The sequence below is a fragment of the Anas acuta genome, chromosome Z, assembly GCF_963932015.1.
Source record: "Anas acuta chromosome Z, bAnaAcu1.1, whole genome shotgun sequence".
Lineage (NCBI taxonomy): Eukaryota > Metazoa > Chordata > Aves > Anseriformes > Anatidae > Anas > Anas acuta.
In genome coordinates, this window is record NC_089017.1 from 42,652,910 (window position 1) to 42,676,410 (window position 23,501).

General features: G+C 39.5%; 1 long non-coding RNA gene across 1 annotated transcript; it reads right to left on the reverse strand.

Annotated features, from left to right (window-relative positions):
- Nucleotides 1–5,501: 5,501 nt before the first annotated feature.
- Nucleotides 5,502–19,011, reverse strand: LOC137848333 (uncharacterized). The gene is made up of 3 exons (XR_011091296.1): nt 18,875–19,011; nt 6,469–6,560; nt 5,502–6,311 (listed from the first exon to the last, which is right to left on the reverse strand). It is a non-coding gene; the product is annotated as an uncharacterized lncRNA (long non-coding RNA).
- Between the last annotated feature and the right edge of the window lie 4,490 nt (nt 19,012–23,501).

The window sequence follows — 23,501 nt, forward strand, 5'->3', positions numbered from 1 at the left end:
ATGAGCCAGCGGGGAAGAAGACCAGCCTGGCTCAACAGAGAATTGTGGCTTGAGCTTAGGAGAAAAAAGAGGGTTTATAATCTTTGGAAAAGTGGGCAGGCCACTAGGGAGGACTATAAGGATGTAGCGAGGCTGTGCAGGGACAAAATTAGGAAGGCCAAAGCTCATCTGGAGCTCAATCTGGCTACTGCCATTAAAGATAACAAAAAACGCTTTTATAAATACATCAACACAAAAAGGAGGACTAAGGAGAATCTCCATCCTTTACTGGATGCGGGGGGAAACTTAGTTACAAGAGATGAGGAAAAGGCGGAGGTGCTCAATGCCTTCTTTGCCTCGGTCTTTAGCGGCAATACCGGTTGTTCTCTGGATACCCAGTACCCTGAGCTGGTGGAAGGGGATGGGGAGCAGGATGTGGCCCTCACCATCCATGAAGAACTGGTTGGTGACCTCCTACGGCACTTGGATGTGCACAAGTCGATGGGGTTGGATGGGATCCACCCAAGGGTACTGAGAGAACTGGCAGAGGAGCTGGCCAAGCCACTATCCATCATTTATCAACAGTCCTGGCTATCGGGGGAGGTTCCAGCTGACTGGCGACTAGCAAATGTGACGCCCATCTACAAGAAGGGCCGGAGGGCTGACCCGGGGAACTACAGGCCTGTCAGTTTGACCTCAATACCAGGGAAGCTCATGGAGCAGATCCTCTTGGGAGTCATCATGCGGCACTTGAAGGGCAAGCAGGCGATCAGGCCCAGTCAGCATGGGTTTATGGAAGGCAGATCCTGCTTGACGAACCTGATCTCCTTCTATGACAAAGTGACGCGCTGGGTGGATGAGGAAAAGGCTGTGGATGTGGTCTACCTTGACTTCAGCAAGGCTTTTGACACCGTCTCCCACAGCATTCTCCTCAAGAAACTGGCTGCTCTTGGCTTGGACTGGCACACGCTTCGTTGGGTTAGAAACTGGCTGGATAGCCAGGCCCAAAGAGTCGTGGTAAATGGAGCCAAGTCCAGTTGGAGGCCAGTCACTAGTGGCGTCCCCCAGGGCTCGGTGCTGGGGCCAGTCCTCTTTAACATCTTCATCAATGATCTGGACAAGGGCATTGAGTGCACCTTCAGTAAGTTTGCAGATGACACTAAGTTAGGTGCGTGTGTCGATCTGCTCGAGGGTAGGAAGGCTCTGCAGGAGGATCTGGATAGGCTGCACCGATGGGCTGAGGTCAACTGCATGAAGTTCAACAAGGCCAAGTGCCGGGTCCTGCACCTGGGGCGCAATAACTCCAAGCAGAGCTACAGGCTGGGAGATGAGTGGTTGGAGAGCTGCCAGGCAGAGACGGACCTGGGAGTGATGGTGGACAGTCGGCTGAATATGAGCCAGCAGTGTGCTCAGGTGGCCAAGAAGGCCAACGGCATCCTGGCTTGTATCAGAAACAGCGTGACCAGCAGGGCTAGGGAGGTGATCGTCCCCCTGTACTCGGCTCTGGTGAGGCCGCACCTCGAGTACTGTGTTCAGTTTTGGGCCCCTGGCTACAAGAAGGACATCGAGGTGCTTGAGTGGGTCCAGAGAAGGGCGACAAAGCTGGTGAGGGGCCTGGAGAACAAGTCCTACGAGGAGCGGCTGAAGGAGCTGGGCTTGTTCAGCCTGGAGAAGAGGAGGCTCAGGGGCAACCTTATCGCTCTCTACAGATACCTTAAAGGAGGCTTTAGTGAGGTGGGGGTTGGCCTGTTCTCCCACGTGCCTGGTGACAGGACGAGGGGGAATGGGCTAAAGTTGCGCCAGGGGAGTTTTAGGTTAGACGTTAGGAAGAACTTCTTTACTGAAAGGGTTGTTAGACATTGGAATGGGCTGCCCAGGGAGGTGGTGGAGTCACCATCCCTGGAAGTCTTTAAAAGACGTTTAGATGTAGAGCTTAGGGATATGGTTTAGTGGGGACTGTTAGCATTAGGTTAGAGGTTGGACTCGATGATCTTGAGGTCTCTTCCAACTTAGAAATTCTGTGATTCTGTGAACATATTGGTATAATAATCAATTTTAAGAACATTTTGACTGACAGTGTAGCTCTGTCCATACAGATGGCTCACAAAAATAAATTAGTATGTCCTTGCACATCTATTAAAAATGTTCTCTTCATTCAAATGGAAGGTTGTTGGGAATAAGTCGCAAATTAAATCCAGGCTCTTTTGGTGACTATGCTATCCATCTTGCCCCAGCTATCCACCTCCCACTTTCCAGAGACCAAGGATTTCCCTGGGAGCTGACAACCATAGCATGCCACAGAACTCCTGAAACTTTGAGGTATTTAAGGAATTAATTGCACCACAGCAACATAACACCACAAATGTATGTGAATTATCACAGATAATTTCCTGGTTTAGTATTTTCTGTCCTCACCTTTTCTTTTTTTATGTGTCTTGCTATGCATGTCTGGCTTACAGACTTTTCAGGGAAGAAATACATGTTATGTAATAAACATTACACATGTGAGGCACTGGTCTAATTTGTGTCAAGATTCAAACATTCTTTATCTGTGTGTTGTAGGTTTATCTGCACATTTCAGAGGGTTAGTTTCTCAAGATGGTTAGTAATTGTTTCACTATAATTTGTTTTATTTCATTGTACTGAACTGATTTTGAGTTTGCATTTGAAAGCATATTTTGTCACTGCTAACCACATTATATGAGCTTTTTCTACATACAGATGAACTGAGCAGGTAGTGTCCATTTGACAATCATGTGCTGTTCCACGGAGTTAAATATTTCTTCTTGCGCTACTCCCTCAGTCAATATTTAAAGAGCTATTAATTCAAGCATTCAAATTGAAAGCCAGCTGACATAGCAAACTTGACCCGGGGTTCTGCCAGGTTAGGCAACGTTTGTCCTACATAACAAAGCAGAGCAATATGCATCCTGGAACACACTTGTATAAAACAGTATAGACGAAAGAGAAGCACGTCAGCCTAGCCTGGAGTTGTTTTGCGTGTGCGTAGACAACTAGCCTTGGTGTGGACTTCACTGCAGAGTGCTCATGTCATAGTTCTTCTTTCTCCCAGTAACTCTTAGAGACCACCATAACAACAAAAGGCAGCTGCACCGTGTCCAGTCAAAGAACTGTCTTTCGAATGTCTTAGCTCCTACCATACCAGCTCCAGTGTACAAGTCAGGTGGGGTCTTCCTTGTTTTGCACACTTTACAATGCACAGCATTTGAGATAACTTAGTAAAAAAGAGAGAAGGAAAAAAACGAAAGGATCCAAGGCTTTAAAAAGAACTTGAGAAGATAGCTATACTGTTGAATAAACAGAGAAATTTAAGGAAATGTATGTTTAACTTCCTGAATGCATCAAAATACCACTGACTTCAGCTAACAGCTACATTAAAACAATTTTATATATTAGACAAGGCAGCTGTATAAATGTAAGGGTAATATTTTCAGCTTAGAAAAGCTAATGTCTTTATTCATTTTTCATACTCACATGTGCAGAGGAATAAAAGTTTCTCTGTTCCTGTGTTCTCTGTTTTCAGTGCATAAATATAGTACACTTCCATGAAGAAAATGTACTTATACATTTGTAGAGAGGAACAAAAAAACCAACATGCCATATTTCAGTCCCTGTCATGAGATTTTATTTTCCAAAACAATAATTCAGGTTTTCTGAACAATGATTTTTTTTTTTGCTATATTCATAATATAGACCTTTATGTATAACTCACATATTCACATACCCTTGTTTAGTAGCTTTTATAACGTTATCACCCTGAAAGGCCCTTGTGGTTTTCATTCATATGATGGTTACATCTCTAAAATAGACTGTTCATTTGAAGGAGTCTAAAAGAAAGCTGCAAGTGATCCCTTACTATATAAAGAGAAGTGAAAGCTCTGGAAGCCACTGTTTTTCCACAACCATTTTTCTTCTTGGTCCCAATGTAAAGGTCAGAGAATTGACGGATTTTGTCATAATGGAGAGTGTCTGAAAATAACATAAGCTTGACGGATGCAAGGGGTAGAAAATGGACAGAGAGCAAAAGCATCAGTAAAATGTGAGTGTGAGCAGGGAGATAGGCCAGCTTTGGTCACCTTTGAGATACTCAGGAGGTGAATATGAAAACTGAGAGCAAGGAAATTACATGCAATTTGTTTCTGTATTGTAAATTCTTAAAGGATCACACTGAATAATTACCTGGTTTGTGAATGGTGTTTTCAGTGACTAATCACCACCACCTGGTTGGTCACTGAGGCCAACAGGTACATACTGGAATTCAGAACAAGGTATGCTTCAAGATTTATCTTTAATGCATCTAAACATCTTTGGCGCATATAATATATAAATTGCACGTGTTTGCACATTTAAAAAAGCCTTTGAGTGCTGAAGCCAGGATTCTACAGAATAACAGGCTTCACTTCTGGCTTTTGTTTGAGATAATGAGTGCCATTGCAATCTAGTATTCATCTATATGAGAGGTTGCCCATGCTTCTTTTCATTAAACTTTGTTCTCTATGGTTTTGCCAAGCCTTGAATTGAAATTTTAGGGTCTGCACAATTCCTGACTGAAAGGAGTAACTTTTCCAAAGCAGATGTCTTGCTGAGTTTGTCTTCCTTTTTGGATAAGTTCCAACTGAAAATGTTGCTGCTGTTCCCAATAATTAGAAGGGTAATATATATATATATTTTTTTCCACAAAGAAATTGGAATCAAAATCTTACCATTGTAGACATAACCAAGCTCTGTAGGAGAGATTTAGCAAAGGTCCCCTTCAAGTCAGGGATGTATTTCATGAAGTCTCTTCTAATTTATTCTCCTGAGCTTAGCCATGTGCTGAAGATTAGTTTGTCTGATGAATTTCTGAAAGGAGCTTCAAGCAGTGAGTCCTTATAATGGGCCAGAGCAAGCAGGGGTTGTGTCTACATGCTCTAAATACTCCCTCTGCTGGTGCTGCCTTGGAGGAAGAGGAAGTTTCCTGGCTGTGTTGGTGAGGTATGAGCCCCGGGAAAGAAGAAACACAGGAGTTAGCAGACATGAGGATAACCTGCATGATCATGTTGCTCATAACGAAAGTGAAGGGGGAAACATAGAGGAATGAGCTGAGCCAGGTGCTCTCCATCCAGGCCCTGAAATTCTGCAGATGAGCAGAGGAGTCTCATTAAGGCTGCTAGTATATTTCCTATTAATTGTATTCTGGCAAAGGAGATGGGTTTTGGAGAGCAATGTGTCCGAAGACTGTCAGCCTTTGGTGGAAAATTCATCATGTGATTAAAAACAATAATCTGAACAAAGAAAGGTTGTTCCAGTGAAGTCTGGATAAGTTCAGTTATAAAATGGCTTGTAATGATATGCTTTGTATGTATGTAACCCCTATAGTGTAAGCTTTTGAAAATTAGTGCATAACTAAACTGCTTACAGAGCACGGTCAGAGACTGCTATGTAAGGTCTTCACCCAAGTGTTTGAAGGTAAGAAAATGGCAAGGAGGCAGTGGTGATTGTTATTCAACTTTATTTCAGCCTTTTTTTTTTTTTTTTCCACTGTTCATTTTTACAGGGAAAAAAGCATTTGATTAAGTAATTGACTGTGTCATATCTCAAATACACAGGGCCTTGAAAGTGTTTGTGTGAACAATAACATTTCAAAACTCTAGTGTACTCTATGTTTTACTGAATGTATTAAAAAATGCTGTTTCCTAAGATGTTTTAAGCTAATATACATTTCCCCTTTTTTTTTCTCTTCAATGGTAAACCCCACAGCTGCACATGAAAGGCCAGGCTTGAGGGCAGAGCCACAGCTGGGCCTCACAACTGGTCCAGATTTCCCTGCCCCTGTCCCAGCAGCTCGGTGCACTGGCATCCCGCCAGCAGTGTCTGCAAGTAGGAGTGCTTTCACCACAGCCTAGAAACCTCACGTGGGCATTGGTGTCAGCCCAAGCGATCCTCAAAATTTTTCTGCAGTCTTTTGAGAAGTACTATGGCTGTTTCCTAAGGTTCCTGTTGCAGTGGAATTGCTTAGGAAATTGGGGAAAATATTATTAAGAAAAAATAAATCGTTATACTTAGATGGGTTTCTGAAATTCAGCTGTATTTCCTCTGGACCCTCCACTGGTGGTGAGAAGGTCTGTGTATCCTCTGCACTGATATCTGGTGAGCAGCACAATGAGCTTCACACACGCTGCAGTGCTCGCTGAACATGTGCATTTGGGAGAACAGGGGTGTGTAAAGATTGAAGTGTGAGTCCTGAACTTCTGGCTTCAAGGAGCGTGGCAAATCAAAAGAAGATAGGAGAGTGAAAATACACAGGACGTGGGCCAGCAATCAATATCTGCCTGAAAAAATAAACCAACTGTTAACTCAGTCAGAATCAAGGTTCTTAACAAAGCTAATACATGTAACTGGTCTTGAAATACGTAAAAGGCTGCTGTGAAAAACAAGAGAACAGTCTGTCTTCCCTGTCCAGGACAGAGAAACAATGGAATGACTTACCTAGGGAGAGTTTAGTGTCTTCATCACCAGAGGCTTTACAGGACAAGTTGGGCAAACAGCAGTCAGGAATAGTCTGGCTATAGCTGAGACAGCTTTGGGGCAGAGAGAAGGGAAGAATAGTGACCTCGTGAGCATGTTTTCATCAGTCTTTTTCCCTGAAGCTATGATACTATCACTGTACACTTAGTCTTGTATGTCCTTCTCTTGTTGCACTCCAAGACATGCCTTGCATTTGTGCAAGGTCTAGGAAAAAGGGACAATTATGCTGAGTAGGACCTTTACATTTCACTGCAATAATAGGAGAAAGTTTTGGCAGGTGGGTGTCTTCTGAACACCAAAGCCCTCTTTAAAATGCCAGTGAGCCGTTTTAAATCACTTCTGGAGTATGCTGCCTGTATTGCATGAGTCATTCTTAGGTAGAGTAGCCTTGCAGGCTGGCCTGCAGGGAGAGCTTGCAGGGACCAGCCATTGGCATTCCGTTCTTGTCCTTTGGATCTGGTTGTTTGGAGGAAAGCAAATACAGAGTCTGTGCCACCACCACCATACAGAGGTGTATGTGCATGTGCATTTGAAGTTTCTATCTAGTGCCCAGCAAAAATATCAGAGATCATATAAGACTTGTAATCAGTAGTATCTGTCATGCCTACCAAGTTATGCATATGCTTAACCATTTTGCTGGAGGTAGGCATGTATTAAAATCACTTTCCAATATTTTCAATGTGAGAACTTGCATAAGCATCAGATTATTTAATAAAAATTAAGTGTGGAGTAAAGAAGCTTTGGTCACACATACCACAGTAGTACTTATGTTGCAATTCTATTGCAACAGGTGTTCTGTTTTGTTAAGACCTTGGGATCAATAACTAAATTTACAGAAAAGCCAGCTGCTTAGTGGTTAGTGGCTGCTTTAATGTGGCAAGTACAACTTGTTTGGCCAAACCTGATCCTCTGAAACAGTATCTTCCAAAGCATACCAATAACAACTTTCTTCTTCTGCAGTCTCAGACTAAAAGATAAAACAAATCTGCAAACAATATTCTGACATGTTGATCTCATTTAAACATCTCTTGTTCCTGGGGAATGGTAAGTCTCTAGGTCCTGTAGAATCAAATATTTTTTCTATTCGCTCTTCCAGGACGAGTTATGCAGTCTACATATGCATGAAAAATCAACAATTGTCCAGGATATTCTCCATTCCATTTTTAACTCCTCTATAATTTAAAGCACATGGCATATACGACACATGCACAACTTCTTTTAAAACAGTTATAGACCTTTCTGAGTACAGACCAGTATTGTAATTTGTATCATAGTGCTAGTCCAAAGGCCAGAAAAGATTAATTATAATGGATTTGAAGTTCTTCAGATGTAATTCAGGAATAATTGGGACACTTTTAATATGAAAATGTGCAAATGCATTTGTGTGCATATTAAAAAAAAATAATTATGTTGTGGATTATCTGTAATTTGGTAATTTAAAATGAATGAATATGTCTGTGAAATTACATGGAAATACTAAGAGGAAAATTTGGTAAAATCTTCTGGGAACGGCATTTAGAAAAGAAATTGGATGTAATGCATATCAGAGAAAAAATCCTTGTCATCAGAATCTAAATAAAACTGCAGCTGTGCTTGGTTGCATAGGTAGACTGTTCCCAGCATTTGTCCCAAATGGAACTTGTGCTGAGCTGCCATGTGGCTCCACCACAGAAGTAGAGAGGCAGCAAACCCCATTCCTTGATGACTTTATCCTACTGAGCAGCCTGTTCTCACTTGCCTTGGGTGCCAAGGAGCCCCAGAAGCCTTCCCAGGGAGTCTGTGCTGCATCTGTAAGCCATGCCATGTGCCCAGGGGCACTGAAGGAGAAGAGCCTTGCCCTAGCCTGGGCTGTCCTCAACTCTTGTAATAAGGAACTTGACTGTCAGAGTGCTTGCAGAGCCCATTATAAGCAACAGGATCTATTTATTTATTTATTTATTTTTTGGACTGTGTCGCTGAGGGTGGTAGGAAAACAACTTGAGTAGGATGAAATGAAAAAGTGAACAAAGGGAGGACCTGGCAAAAAATGAACTGGATTTTACAATTCCCTGTAACAAAATCTAATAACTGTCCTTAAAAGCCCTTCAAGGCAAGTCAGTTTTGGACTTCAGTGCAGGGCACAGTTGCAGTGCTACTTGGGTTAGCAATGTGAAGAGACAACTGAAACATGATCCATGCCTACAGCAGCAGGGTTTGGATTCTGGGAGTTTTCTGTTTTTGCCTGACAAATTCCTTCACAGGTGTTCAACAGACCTCTTCCGAGTATTAAGAACAAAGCTGTAGCTGTGTTTTAAGGAAAGAAACAAATAAACAAAACTCCCATAGAGAAGCAAAATCCTGCAAACAACATAAAGTAGGACGGTAAATGAAGTAAAATGATGGAACGCCTTTACTTCTTCCAGTTTCTGTGACTTTCTACCCTCAAAAATATTGATGCAATCCAGTGCAGTCAAAATCTTGATGTATAACTGAATTTAATGAATGCATGGTTGGGATTTTGTTGTTTAGATTACTAAAAATAATAAAACTTTCTCAAACAAAAAGCAGATTTTATTTTATTTTATTTTATTTTATTTTATTTTATTTTATTTTATTTTATTTTATTTTATTTTATTTTATTTTATTTTATTTTATTTTATTTTATTTTATTTTATTTTTTCTCCCTAAAGGCAATGTGCTATAAACGTTTCTCTCTCTATATTTATATATACATATTTCTGGTTATGATTTATTTATTTAATCTACAGGGAAGACAAACCACCTGTAATTTGAGCCCATTTTCCCAAATGTTAACTTATGAGACACATTTTTACAGGAGCAATTTAAAAATAAAATGTAAATGTGATATTTAAAAAAAAAAAAAGTAAAAAAGACTTAAATTTCCAGCACCAGGTTTAGGTGTATGTGCAAACTGGAGCCTTCTAAGTATGTGCATTCTTGACAGTCAGTATCTAAGTTCAGAGTTATTCTCTTCCATTTCAGTGTTTTATGTCAAACATAAACTAAACCCAGGTATGCTGCCTTGAACTCTTTTCCCTTTTGTCAGGTGACCATGATATTTTCAGCAGCTATAATAAAAGAAAAAGAGTCCTGAACTTGGGACGTAAGGCCAAAGCAAAGAGGAACAAATATGAATGTTAGAAGAGGCAGTTTAAATCCTCTGTGGAGGTCATTCAGTACCAGAAACTCTCCACCTCCTCCAAACATAAGGTAAAACAAAACAAAACAAAACAAAAATAAAATAAACACTATAGATCTTCAGCTTTACTAGTTAATCTTTCCTGTCTTGGCTGTACCCCTCTGGAGTATTTTCCAGCTCACAGAACAGCTCAGCTTTGCACATCCTGCTCAGGCCAGCTATGTCTGAAAACGAAATAGGGAGGCTGCTCTGTTCTGGAGGTACTGAAGGAGCCACAACTTTATTTAACTCAGCTTTCTCCTCTCTACAACTGAAGATCTGCAGTGTATTTTTCCAACATTGAGGTGCTGTCAGCCTCCTTATAATGCAACAGTGAGACCAGCTAACTAGCCTAGAGTCAGGTTATTAAAACATCAAGTCCTGAATTGGCTCAGCTGTAAACTGGAGCTGGAATTTCTTTTCCCTTGATAACCTTCTTCAGCAGGCACAACTGCTGCTGCTGCTGCTCTATGATGAGGCTGGTCTCCTGACATGCAGCATTCCCTCCTTTACTTCCTTTGCCCTGTCAAGGGGTTGAGTAATATTTAGCCTGAAAGGCTTCTTCTCATCTTCTTGCGCTGCATTTCCCATGGCCTCTGTAAAACTCTCTGCAGCTTTTTTTTTTTTTTTCTTTTTTTTTTTCCCTCGCTGAATATGTTCCTATGACATCCTTTTGGAGTGCTAAGTGGAGAAGACTCTTTGCTTAGCCTGTGCGAGGGGTAAGTCATGACCAACTATGGCAGATGTGGTGCAGCACTTTTAGAGGGGTATTTCTCCTTCCCTCTGGTGACAGAAAGGTGAAATGGCTACTGTAGTGAAGAGCTGAGAGCCTTCTCTGTGGGGTGGCTTGCTCCAGAGGCATGCTCTGGCAGGGGGACTGGTGATGGAGGTGACAAGGTGATCTAAATTCCAACTGCATGGTGACATACCCTTCCTTAGGAATATGATGAGGCAAAAGTAACTTTGCCCAAAGATAAGTGTTTAGCTCTAAGTCAAAAGATAAAATTGAGATGCTGAGAGCTAGGAAAGGGTATGTGAGATGACTCAGTGTGAGAGGGTGTACCCTTTGTGTAGATGACTTGGTCATTGAAATGCTTGTAGACCTAGGGCTAGATTCATCCAGATTTCTGCAGAACAGCATCATGACAGTGACATTACGCTGGTGACATCCACCATTTCAGAAGTGCTGCTCTTGTGCCTTCAGCAGCATCCCTACAGCAGTCATGAATGTTCTGCTGTGTCAGAACTGATGTGCTTTTTCCTCCTGACCTCACTCTGGTTCCTCTCTTGTATTATCCTTGTTCTTGTGTGTGCTTCCTTCTGTGTAACATACCTTATGCTTTTTCCTCCTGTTTTAGGAAATGCAGGTCTAAGCAGAAGGCAGCAGCAGGCTTAGCTCATTGCCTAAGAAAAGTTGGTTGCAATTAATGCCAGGGAAATGGAGGACATTTCTGGATATCTCTGTGAACTTTATCCATTCATTTATGAATTTTATGGTTGGTTGGTTGTCAGGAATGGTGAGGCTGTGCACTTAAAAATACTGTAAGGGAATACAGCACCCCATCTTGCCCTTTCTGCTGGTGACACTGCCAGCTCCAGCCAGGGCTTGTGGGCACCAGGAATCCTGGCAGATGAGAGACATCCACAGCCCAGAAATGCTTATGCTGGGGTACAGCTGTGTCATCATGAAATTGGAATGTACAGTATATGCTTTCTGTGAGCATAGCTCTGAGCACAGAAATGTGTATATCATCAACGGCACCTGCCCCTCTATGGAGCGGCTCAGCTGTTGTGATAGCAGATGAGCTAAATTTAAGGTTTGCACATGCTTGATTCTATTTAATACCTACCAAGGGGAGTTTACAGGGGGAAAAGGAAAACAGCTTTGGGATCTACATATATCCAGAGTTCTGAAATATATTTTTCTGTTTTGTGTTTATTCTTAGTTAAATCTGAAGTCACTTTGATTATTATTATTATTTTTGTAAAGTAAAAATCCAGTAAAAATCACGTGTACTTCCCCTTATTACAAGATATACTGTCACTGGATACAAAGCTGTAAGTTTTACATGACATAATTATCAGTATTCCCCATAAAACTTAGAAGACATACTCCCAAAATTGCAAGGGAGAAGGTTTGATCTTGTTGAAATTTAGGAGATCCAATATGGCAGTTTTCACTAGACCTAACGTCTTCATTATTTCCTAAGAGTATAAAAAATGTTATGACCACATCTTCAGAAACATATTCAGAGCATCAGAAGCATATGCTAAATGTGGTTTGTTAATCATGGAGGGAATTGAGATACTGCATGTAAGAAATATGTTTTTAACTTGAATCTGTGCCAAAAAGCCTTCTTCAAATTCTTTTCCTACTCTGGCAAGGCACAGCAAATCATCCCACTACAGACATTTCAGGGGTATTTGAGTACTGGCAGCAAACACAGAGAACTTGAAGAAACTTTAAAGATACAGTACCCATATTGTTTTGGAAATTACAATCTCCTTAGCCAAATTAATGAGCTGTGCTGCTGCTGTTTGTCAGTGAGATATACCTGGACATTAGTAATGCAATAAACTTATGCTTTATACTAAAATTAAACTAAAAGTCACCTTGTCATATTTTTACATGTGCCTCTGTATGGTGTAACTGGAAGCAAGATTCTCCTCTATGTATTTGAGAATGACTTCATTCAGATAACTTGGGATTGCTGGGAGTTCTATCATGCAAAGGTAAACATTCAGTCATTACCCTTCCTTAAGTCTCGTGTAAGGCAAAGTTCAAAAAATAAGAAACTGAAAATTCACCTGATTTGACAGATCAACTAAGAAAACAACCAACCAACCAACAACAACAACAACAACAACAACAAACAAAACTCTCAATCACACATAAATTGAAATTACATGTGGAATTTTTTGCTTCATAAAACTGCAGGAGGGAAGAATACAGACAGGCAGACATATCTGTACAATGTTTTGTGAAAGCAAATGCTTGTGGCCAGTTAAGCCCTGCCTTGGGGTTATAGCAAACAAGCAATGATAAGGATGGTGCCATGCTGACTCTCTGGTGTACCAGAGCAGGTATTGTATATCAACGGTCGGGCAGTGTCAAAGCCAAGTTTGAGTAACAGGAATTTAGCACTTCACAATCTCGTGACCTCCAGAAAGGCCACGGTGTGTGTCAGAAGTGTGTTACAATTGATTTTGAGCAAGGAGGGAGAGGTGGAAGCTCTAGTATGCATTGGTATCATTCTTTGCTGGGTGTGAGAGATACTATTTGTGCTGTGAGGACTGGTAGATAGGTCTTTTATATTTGAGCTGAGTAAGCAGATGTACTCTCCTCCACTTGTTTTAAGGAGACTTAAGATGAACATTTTTTTTTTTTTAACTTAGAAAATTGTGCATACAAGTTTACCTGGTACAGTTGATCACTCATGGTTTGCTGCCAGTGAAGACCTGCTTTATTTCCTGGCCTATGCAAACTGAGCGCTCTCCCAGAATAATTACTCAGCACTCTTAGGAGGGATTTACTCCTTAACCCAAGTTATTTGGTAAGTCATAGTAGTATTCCCATTAATGAACACAAGTGTTTCTTTTGAACCTAGTTTAAGTGCAGCTGAAATGTTAGCCAAATTCATGAATGCATTTGTGGCTGTGCACATTCAACTGTGGATTTTTGGAAGTAAGGGATTGGGTAGGATATTTTAAATTGCTTGCTCTGATGTTTAGGTTCTCTGGATTACTGAGAAGTGTTATAATTGCACTTAGAGAGAGAGTGTTTACATATATTTGATGACCAATTGGCATGTGACAACAACATATAGTGTATCAGGATACACTATGCAAGCTCTCCAAAGGACCATTTTCAAACATGTATTGCTAATGCTATTGTAGCTATAACAGGGGAATGATTTAAGAGAGGCAAGTGTTAAGGGCAGAAGAGATGTGTGTCAGCTATTAGCAGGTAGGATGAAAGCAAACTTTTATTCCAACAAAACCTTCTTAGCTTTTAAAAAACTTTATTGCTGTTAAAAGTTTCATGGCCTTGATTTTGCTAATGCTAAACATGATCTAAGAATAGGTAAAATAACTTCAATAATGTTAATTTTGATATTTAAATAAGACAATGTCAAGTTTCTCAGCTCAGTCCTATTCACGCATTTTGCTGTTTGAGAGAATATGGATAAATTGTGTTTGTCTTCAACAACTTAAAACAATGGGTATTAAAGACCACATGGGTTCTGATGGAATAGCGTAACAATGAACAATGAAGACAGTACGGAAGATATTGGCTGTTGACTAGAATGCAGCATTTTGTGCCAGATAAATACTGACATCAAAGTTTTCCTTTCTGCTGCCTTTTTAGTCCCTCTGTCTCTAGTAGTGCATGGTGTTCCCACTTACCATCTTTCTTGTTCTTCTTCACAGTCTTCAGAATTGTACTGCATGTACCAAACATTACAGATATGAAAAACTAAAGCATTAATCAATCACATTGATCCATGTAATTTCATGCATCTGTTACTTGAGAAGGTAAACAGATCCCAGGACGTGACTGAGGGCTTTTCCACAAAAGCTGTGTTCAGAAGGGGGAAAACACAAAGCAAGAAAAACATATCTTAGCATTAAATAGCTATGTCAGCAGACTGTTGACTGCAGCATAACCTGTTATTTGGTTCTGATGTGTGTCTGGGCCAGCAAGTAAGAGAACATACTTAATACTCTTCTCATGAAAGAGGATCTCAGTTCCTGGTAGGGGAGGAGGCATAATGCTGTCTGTTGAGTCTCCAGTGGCATTTCTGAAAAGTGCCAGCTAGCACAGTCTATTCCCTTGGGGCAGATGCTGAGGCTACTCCAGCAGTACTCTCCCTTGCACTCTGTAAAAAGACCAGGCAGACAGAGAATAAACTTCCATCTGCCTTAACACTAACCGTCTGAGAGAAGGACAGAGAAAAGCAGCACTAGCATAAACATCAATTAAAATAGCCCACTGCAGATTTAATACCAAGAAAATGTCAGGATTCAGGATTTCCTTAGTGTTCACCCAAGACAGCACTGGTTCCATAGTAACAGGGTGAGAACTATGCAGCTTGATGCCTGCAGTGCCATGGTGCATGATGTTGTACTATAGAAGAAATATAGGCGAAGGGAGAAAGAGGAAACAGGGCAGTGGAGGGATGCTGTAAAGCCCCTGTGAGACTTAAATCAGATGAGGGCTCTTACTGCAATCAATGTAAATCCCTCGTCATCCAGAAAACAGATAAATGGCAGAGCAGAAAAGTAAAAAGGAATTTTCTCCCGTGAAAATTAACCAAATAAAATCAGTTTTATGTTTTTCCTTTTTATCCATCAAAGGTGACTTTTCAGGTTGTCTTGGCAGGTTTTAAATTCCTAATACATTTTGCTTAAGGTTACTGAGACTGGAATCCTTTTTCCCCAAAATGTGGAGTGTGTGGGACACTGGTGTTTGCTTAAGGTAACATTAACGCAGTCTTGTCAAATTGAGGTTTATTGAGTTTCCACTTCATTTCTTCTCTTGGGATGTGGAACTTGACTGACCTGACACCTTACCTCATGTGACCTAGATAGGATGTGGATAGTCCTTGTATTGTCACCAGTTTAATGAAAAAAAATAAAAATGTAAAAGTAGTCCAAAGCACATATTTACTTTCTGAAGCTGCTCTGAGTGTTTTGCTGCTCCCTGTGAATAAAAGTCAATATTATTTATCCTCATAACATCTCTGAAGTAACTCTAAATTCATATGGATGAGGTATTTTTTGGTAATCAAAGTGTGTTTGGCTTAAAATAGGGACATGGAATTAGTACTGTGAAAAATAAAACAAAACAAAAATCTCCACCACCAACAAAAAAGCATTCATATAAAATCCAAATCTAAAAAAAAAAAAGTATTTCTAACCAATGAAAGACTATTCTGGCAACTGTAGAATTGCAAAAGTAAATGTGCTTTGTGGCTGGAAACAAACAAACAAGCAATTAAGCTAATTCTATAATATAAATGAAAATAGCAAGACTGCTTTGAAGAAATTAATTCTTGAGCATCACCTATTGATGACCAGTCTGACACTGTAAAATCAAAATTTGCAATTAGTTTATCATAAACTTTCTACTGATTTTCTTGCAGGATTTGCATATTTATTATTTATAACCATACGAAGCAATATTAAAATGCTCTTCAAGAATCAAAGGCTAGACATTAAAAGTTGTTTTTTTTTTTTTTTTTTTTTTTTTTGCTAGTTTTTCAAGAAAAACAATGGAACAAATAAAGGACAGTAGTGAAGGAACACCCACAACATAATAAAGTTACAAATAATAAATAGGATGAATTTTTTAAAATTGTAACTGGTAACAGAGTTTGTGCATTGGTGAGAAGTGATAGCTGTGACAGATTTTAAGTGCAGACTTTGGCACTATCTCATATAATATTCCAAAGGCAAGCTAGAGAGTTATAGTCTCCACTAAACATCACATGAGTGCAGAAGTACTAGGTCAATCATAACCAAACTGCAATTTTGTGGGAGAGAAAATTGTTGGTGAATGGAAGGAAGTATGGAAGGATTTCAGGGATCTGCGTTGGCTCTATGACTGCTAAGAGTTTCACTTATGCCCTTAGTGATAGAATAGAGCAAGCATCTAGTAGCTTTTCTGGGATATCAATTTGGGAGCTCCTGACCAGCAAACTATCTAGTTTTGTATGTTGCATTGCAAGAAATATATGGATTAATACAAGAATCATGTGAGAGAAACAAGAACTATCAGAACTGTAAAAAAAAATAAATAATAAATCTACTTCTGAAAAACAGAAAACAACTAATAAATTCAAATTAAATTAATCTGGAGAGGAGTCTGATATCAAACTTCAAGAGTGCAATGGATTTTTAGGCTGGAAGAAAAACTTTCAAGTGGAAGGCTAGAATACTAAGGTTATGAAATCTATTGTACAGCTTTAAGGAACAGCTTAGAAAGACACCTACAAGGAATTAGTTTAATCAGTACAACTGCGAGCAGGCCATATGTTTCTTTTCTTAAGATTTTTAAGAAACATCTTTTTAAAGTGTTTTGGTTTTAAGTTTGACGAATAGTGACCTTAGGTAAGAAGTTATGAGGTGGTGTTTTTTTTTTTTGTTTTTTTTTGGGGGGTGGGGGCAGTGGTTGTCAAGGTTGGATATTGCAAACATGTTTGCATTTTTGTTTGCAAAACTGGGACTTGACTCCAGATGAATTCATAAATAATATGCATAATTGGTCTTCCTAATGTAGTACAAAAACCTGACTTCCACTGTTGTCAATGATCCATCCTCTAGCACTGGGGCCAAAAAGCTGATGCACTCTGACCCCATGCAGTGCTATTATGGCTGCCACTTTAATTTTTATGGCCTGTTATGAAAACTGCTGTTAAGCAATAAGACCTAACTAGGCATGACTCCTGCTGGGCAGACAGCCATGCTTGGCCTATTTGTGTAAAACAAAGGATGCAGGCAGGATACCATAGACAGCTAGAAGAGATGAGACAGAATATGAACTGTGTGTCACTTATTCCCGGACCACATGTAGTCTGCATGTATGTGAATAAAACAGCCTGATCTGGTTTATGTTTAGTTTTTCAGGGGGTGTGCTTTGAGGGTGAAGATGGAAGAGGAATTATTATAAAGCATAGCTTCAATAACTCTTTCCACAAAATATACTCTAAAACATAGAGAGAACAGGGCAGTGTCTTTCTTTATGCTTCTCAGGTCTTATTGTAACATTCAGGACTTTATGAATTGGAAAATGATGGGACAGCAAGACGTTAACACACAGTCAAAAACGAAGAATGCAGAACTTGCTGTATCTATTTGATCATGTGATTTGTATTGAAGACTCTGAGCAAATCTTGACATTATTTTATTTTATTTTTTATTTTTTACAAATGTCTCCTTAGTTGGGCCAATGTTTTATACCCCTTAAGTGCAACTGTTTGAATATTTTATAAAGATGTTTTGGTTGAGGGTACACAGTCTGTGTCACCTTGCGACAAGTGAATTCCCATTCCTTACTGACTATGTTATAAATGAAAACATTTTCAAATAAGGAGAAGCTATGTTACTGCCAAAAGTGATAGTGTCAGAAACAAACATGGTCCCTAAATGAAAAAAAAACGTATGTGTCTATCAACTTGCAATGGCTAAACATCATTTTACTCTGCCTGGCTGAAAACGTGTATCACTACTATGTGGGCGAAAAAGGAATTACTCAAGCTTAAGTGTCCTTAACTGATTCATAAGACTCCCTTCAGATAGTAACACTAACAGTAACTGATGACTGTCCCCCTTACCCTATATGAATATATATCTGTATAACTACAAAATCTGAACATGCATGAGCTTTTGTGCCATACCTGACAGCCATGTGATTTCTGCGTCTTGCTGAGTTCTAAAGTCTCTGCCTATACATCACTTCATAGAAATCATGTCAGAGTGGTGCTCTAAAAACTACTTTATTTTTATTTTAAAATTACTGTAATCAACAGCAAAAATAATATAATTAAGAAAAAAAATGTATTGTTATTCACCATTTTTATAATGTTTATTTTCTGTTCTTTAAACAGAAAGGAATATGTAACATTAAATGAATATGCTACATATTAACAAGCTTCTTGAGTTTTAGAGCCATCTGAATTTCAGCCATAAGAAATCACGTTGACACTCCCTGTTGTCTGTGCTGGCCAACATATTTTGTCCTGATTCTGTCTTTTAAGAAGATTATTGTTTAATCACAACTAAAACAAACCTGAAATTTTTTCAAGTAGAAGATACATTTCAATTTTAATATCTGTCAGCATGACTAGCAGTTCAGATCACTAAATTTGATTGAAAATACTTAAAAAATCTAAATAAACATAGAAAGTAAGTGTACTGCATAAACAATAATAAATAATATGCACTGAGTATTAGACAAGGTATCTCAACAGAGCCTTTGAATAATGCAAAAAGTTAAAAACCAGAAAGAGAACATGATCATAACATCGTCCTTTTTTCCTGTGCTTCTCTTGCAGGGAAGCTGAGATGCACAGAACACATGGGAGTAACATTTGCATGGAGGATGGCACTGACTGCTTTGTGACACATGCAGAAGAGAAGCACTTTCTGAGTGGCACTATCTACAGTTGGTCCAGGACGGATACTTACCCAGGGGATAAATGATGCATCTTCAAGGCAGAGGAGAGGTCCCCAGCTGGCTTCCAGGCCTGGGTAGATATGACGCGCTGCTGTCAAGCGCCCTCACAAAGCACTGCCCTCTTTTTCTTCCCAGATCTCTGCCATCCTTTATCCTGTCCCAGATGTCCTTTCACAGCTGCCCAATCCCACCTGATTCATGTTTTTAATACTCTCAATTAAAAAATTAGTAATTAAAATGAAGCCCCCTTTGCCCATATTACTCTCAGCCTTTACACTGCTCCATCTGCCTGTTCCCAGTCTCCTTGTTTTTAAAAAGACTCATTAGCATGTGATCTTGTCCCTGCCAGGATTCCCCAGTGCCATCTGCTCCCTTCCTACATGATCAGTCCCACCCAGATCAGTGTTTACCATGCTCAAAAATCAAACATGTTTTCCGAGCACTGGTTTTGAAGAATGCTTTTGTGATTCTCTACCAAAGACAACTCCAATCAGCCTCTGCCCACATTGCCAATGCCATAGAAGGCCATAGAAATGCCATAGAAATGATGTATTCCCGGATATGTGGGGTCTTTGTGGCAACAACGTATCAGTATGCTTTGGGCTATTCAACCATATGTTGTGTTATTTGCTTAAGGCATTTTGATCTGATTGTGAGGACCAAAGAGTAAACTAACACCTTCCTAAACTCAACATCCTCCTTGTGGAAGGACTTTGTGTATACCATTACATTTTAACTCCAACATAAAAATATGTTCATATTATAGTGCTTGGAAGAGTTTTCAAAATAGACCTTCTTTTTCCATTTTCCCTAGATATTTTCGAGGCATGTTCTGCTTATAAAGAGGAGAAGCAAGTGGAGTAATGTCCTCTGCTTACTAGAGAACTGCTGAAGAGTGTCCCAGACTTTTTCCTTACATTTGAGCTAGGAGCTCCAGTGGGTGACTTGCAATAATCCTGCTGCTCTTTGCTTCAGGCCTCCTCCCTGTGAGTGAAGTGGGGCTTACTGTACATTTTTGTGCCCATCCTCCTACCCGGAAGTGATCTGGGCCCTCTCTTATGTAACTTAAGACTTCAGAGAATGCCTGCACCTGATATTGGGATTTTTAGAACTCAGCAGTGGTCAAATGTCTGCCTCTGGCAGCTGCTGTGGGCTGCCTGCTTCATAAATGCTCCATACACCCTACCTGAGATAACATTAGATCAGAACAGGAAAAAGTCAGAAGTAGTTTAAGCCCATTTTTCCAGGTTTATGCAGCCATGCACTTAACATAGGACAGTGACTTTCAATACTGAGCATCACAATGTTCACCCCTTTAAAGATCCAGCTCTATGATAACAGAAGTCTCTCCTCCAAATCATGTAAAATGTGCCGATGAATCTGAGGTCAATGAATACAATCTATTAAGACTTAAAAACAAAGCACAATAAAACAAACAAAAAAAACAAAAACAGGAAAGAAAAATAATTTGTACTTACATTTTTGTGTTGCTTGCTACTGGTTATGAAGACTGTTATTAGAAATGTGGTGGGTCCTTAAGCTTGAAAATATGTTAATTTTCCTCAGTGGAGGTTACACTTGATGGGATCTGTGGGTGGGGTGAGGAAAACTTGTTCCCTATGATTTGTACACACTGAAACCACTGATGTGTAAATATCTGCAGGAATGTTGTAAACTCAACAAGAAGATTTTTTTACTCGATATTTGAGTGTCTTCAGTACAACAGTGTTTTTACAATACACATAAAGTTGCTGATGGTATCTGCAAAGTGCAGTCATTGTGCCTGTGTCATGGGTGAAACTGCATTAAGAATTAACGAAACCTAGCACATGAACTCAACCAATACCGTACCCTCCTCCCTAATTAATATATATTTCTTATAAGTACTTTTTGAAACATACTAATATGATTTCTTTTGTGTCCTACAATTTTGTTTATATTAAGCTACGAGGGAAGGGAAGGGAAGGGAAGGGAAGGGAAGGGAAGGGAAGGGAAGGGAAGGGAAGGGAAGGGAAGGGAAGGGAAGGGAAGGGAAGGGAAGGGAAGGGAAGGGAAGGGAAGGGAAGGGAAGGGAAGGGAAGGGAAGGGAAGGGAAGGGAAGGGAAGGGAAGGGAAGGGAAGGGAAGGGAAGGGAAGGGAAGGGAAGGGAAGGGTTGCACTTTCAGATATAGGATTTACAGTCATGTCCCCATACCAATTAAAATGTCCCACTTTTTTTTTTTTTTCTTTTTTCTTGTTTTCTTTTTTCTGTAATATATATACTTTTTCATTATAAAAGAAATATTAAGACCAAGTGTTCAAAAATATTTGTGTGGATTTAACTATTTAACCAGTCAGAATCTTAGAAAATTTAAACTGTGTGTGTCATATGGAGTAGTTTGGACATCAGATATTCCCAAATACATTTTTCAAATTAGTTTCTTTACTCCTGATGTATACATATGAAGGTCATCTGTGCAGCTGGAAGAGATAGGACAATATATTAAGCCCCAGAAAATCACTTATTATGGTAGATAGAAATTTAGTTACTTTCATAAACACCCTAAAGATAAAATGAAGTGCTTTATTTTGGAATTAAAATAGTATAGTATATTTCCCAGAGTCATTTGGAAGATATCTGCTGTATTGTTTTATCCAAATGATGACTGTGCCTTAGCTCTCTAACAAAATAAAGGTAAAGGGTAATTTTGAGTTTCCAGTAGGATTTTTCTATCATACAAACTGTAGCAGCCAGATTTTCTAAATGAGAGAAACCTTCATATCTGAAAAAGCCTGGAATTGGTCATTACAGGAGCCAAGCTGTTTAGTCGTTGGCATAGCCACATAAATTATCACAACAACAATAACAGCAACAACAACAAAGTAAATAAACTTATTGCAGGAATTAAATGGTCAGGCTGAAATACCACTCTGTTGGAGATATCTGGAAGGTATTTGTAGCCCCCCAAAACACCTTCCCTTGTTTTCTCTTAAACTGTCTGAGAAAGCAAAAGAAACCATGGCTGCTGATGAAATTGCAACTTACCTTTCCATTTATTCCCACCTTTACAATCACATTTGTAAAGCCTACAAAACACTGCAAGGTAGACATCTGCTTATTCTGGGATAGATCCTCTAGGAATGCACTTTATCAAAATTTACTGTTCTTCAGCCAACAGTGAGCCTCATTTCCTTGCTACCCTTGGCAAAATCTAGGTAGTAAATTGTTTGTGTTATGGTCATGTATGCTGAGAGATGAGCAAACTATTCCTTGTTCCCATCTCCAGATGATGTTGTGCTTCAAATAAACAAGGTCACTTTTGGGGATAATGTCACTTTAGGCAAGGTGTACCTTCTTTCCCAAACAGAACTTTCCATCTGGCACAGACACTGTAAGACTGCTGAATACTGCTTGTCAGTGTTTAAAATCTGAACAACTGTAACACAGTGGCATGAATGTGTCAACATTATTTATGTCAACATTCTTTACCTATCAATGTTATCTGAACCATTTATTTAGCAAAATGATATATTAACAACTTAGTACAGTTAAGCATGAAGTAGTCTAACATCAGGAAGTGTATATTTCTCCTAATTGCTCAGAAACCTTAATGAATTTCTGTCTTAAAGAAAAACAAACAACACCAAAACCAAAGCAAAACAAAGCATGTCAGTATTATATACTGGGTTGCAGAACAGATTTTCAGATTATTTGAGACTGCTGTGTTGGTATTACAGCAGAACCAGATACAAAAATACCATCCTCAAAGCATATTTTCTCTGTTGTAATTTGGATGCATATATTCCACAGACAATCAGACTATATGCACATATCCTTTACAAAACTTACGTGATTCCAGCTATTAAACTGTGTGAATTTTGAAGGGAGATTTCAGTACTCAAGGAAGTTTTCTTAAAGGGAGGCCGCAGTAAAGCTGGGGAGGGACCGTTGCTCAGGAAGTGTAGTGACAGAACAAGGAGTGATGGTTTTAAACTAAAAAGAGGAGAGATTTAGATCAGATATAGGGAAGAAATTCTTTACTCTGAGGGTGGTGGGGCAATGGAGTAGGTTGCCCAGAGAGGTTGTGGATGCCCTATCCCTGGAAGTGATGGCCTTGAAGGCCAGTTTGGATGGGGCTTTGAGCATCCTATTGTAGTGGAAGGTGTCCTTGCTCACGGCAGTGGGGTTGTTATTAGATAGTCTTTAAAGACCCTTCCAACTCAAACCATTCTATGATTATATGATTTTCCTACTATGGAAGTACATGAGTCTGAGTGCAACATAAATATATTCAGACATTAGTATGTGAACTTGGCTCAGCAGCCAGCTTTGGTTCACTGAACTCTTTTTCTTTCTTTCTTTCTTTCTTTCTTTCTTTCTTTCTTTCTTTCTTTCTGCCTGCCTTCCTGCCTTCCTGCCTTCCTTCCTCCCTTCCTCCCTTCCTTCCTCCCTTCCTTCCTTCCTTCCTTCCTTTTTCCTTTTTTTTTCTATTTTCTTTTTTTTTTTTTTTTATCCTACATTTAATACTGATAATTATTAATATGCACTTATTAAGCAGCATTCAGTACTGTAACTCTGTCTATCTCAAAGCTTCACTAATAAGTGAAAGACTTCTGCAGCTCCTTTTAAGAGCTTTTAAGTGTTGATTTTACTACAGA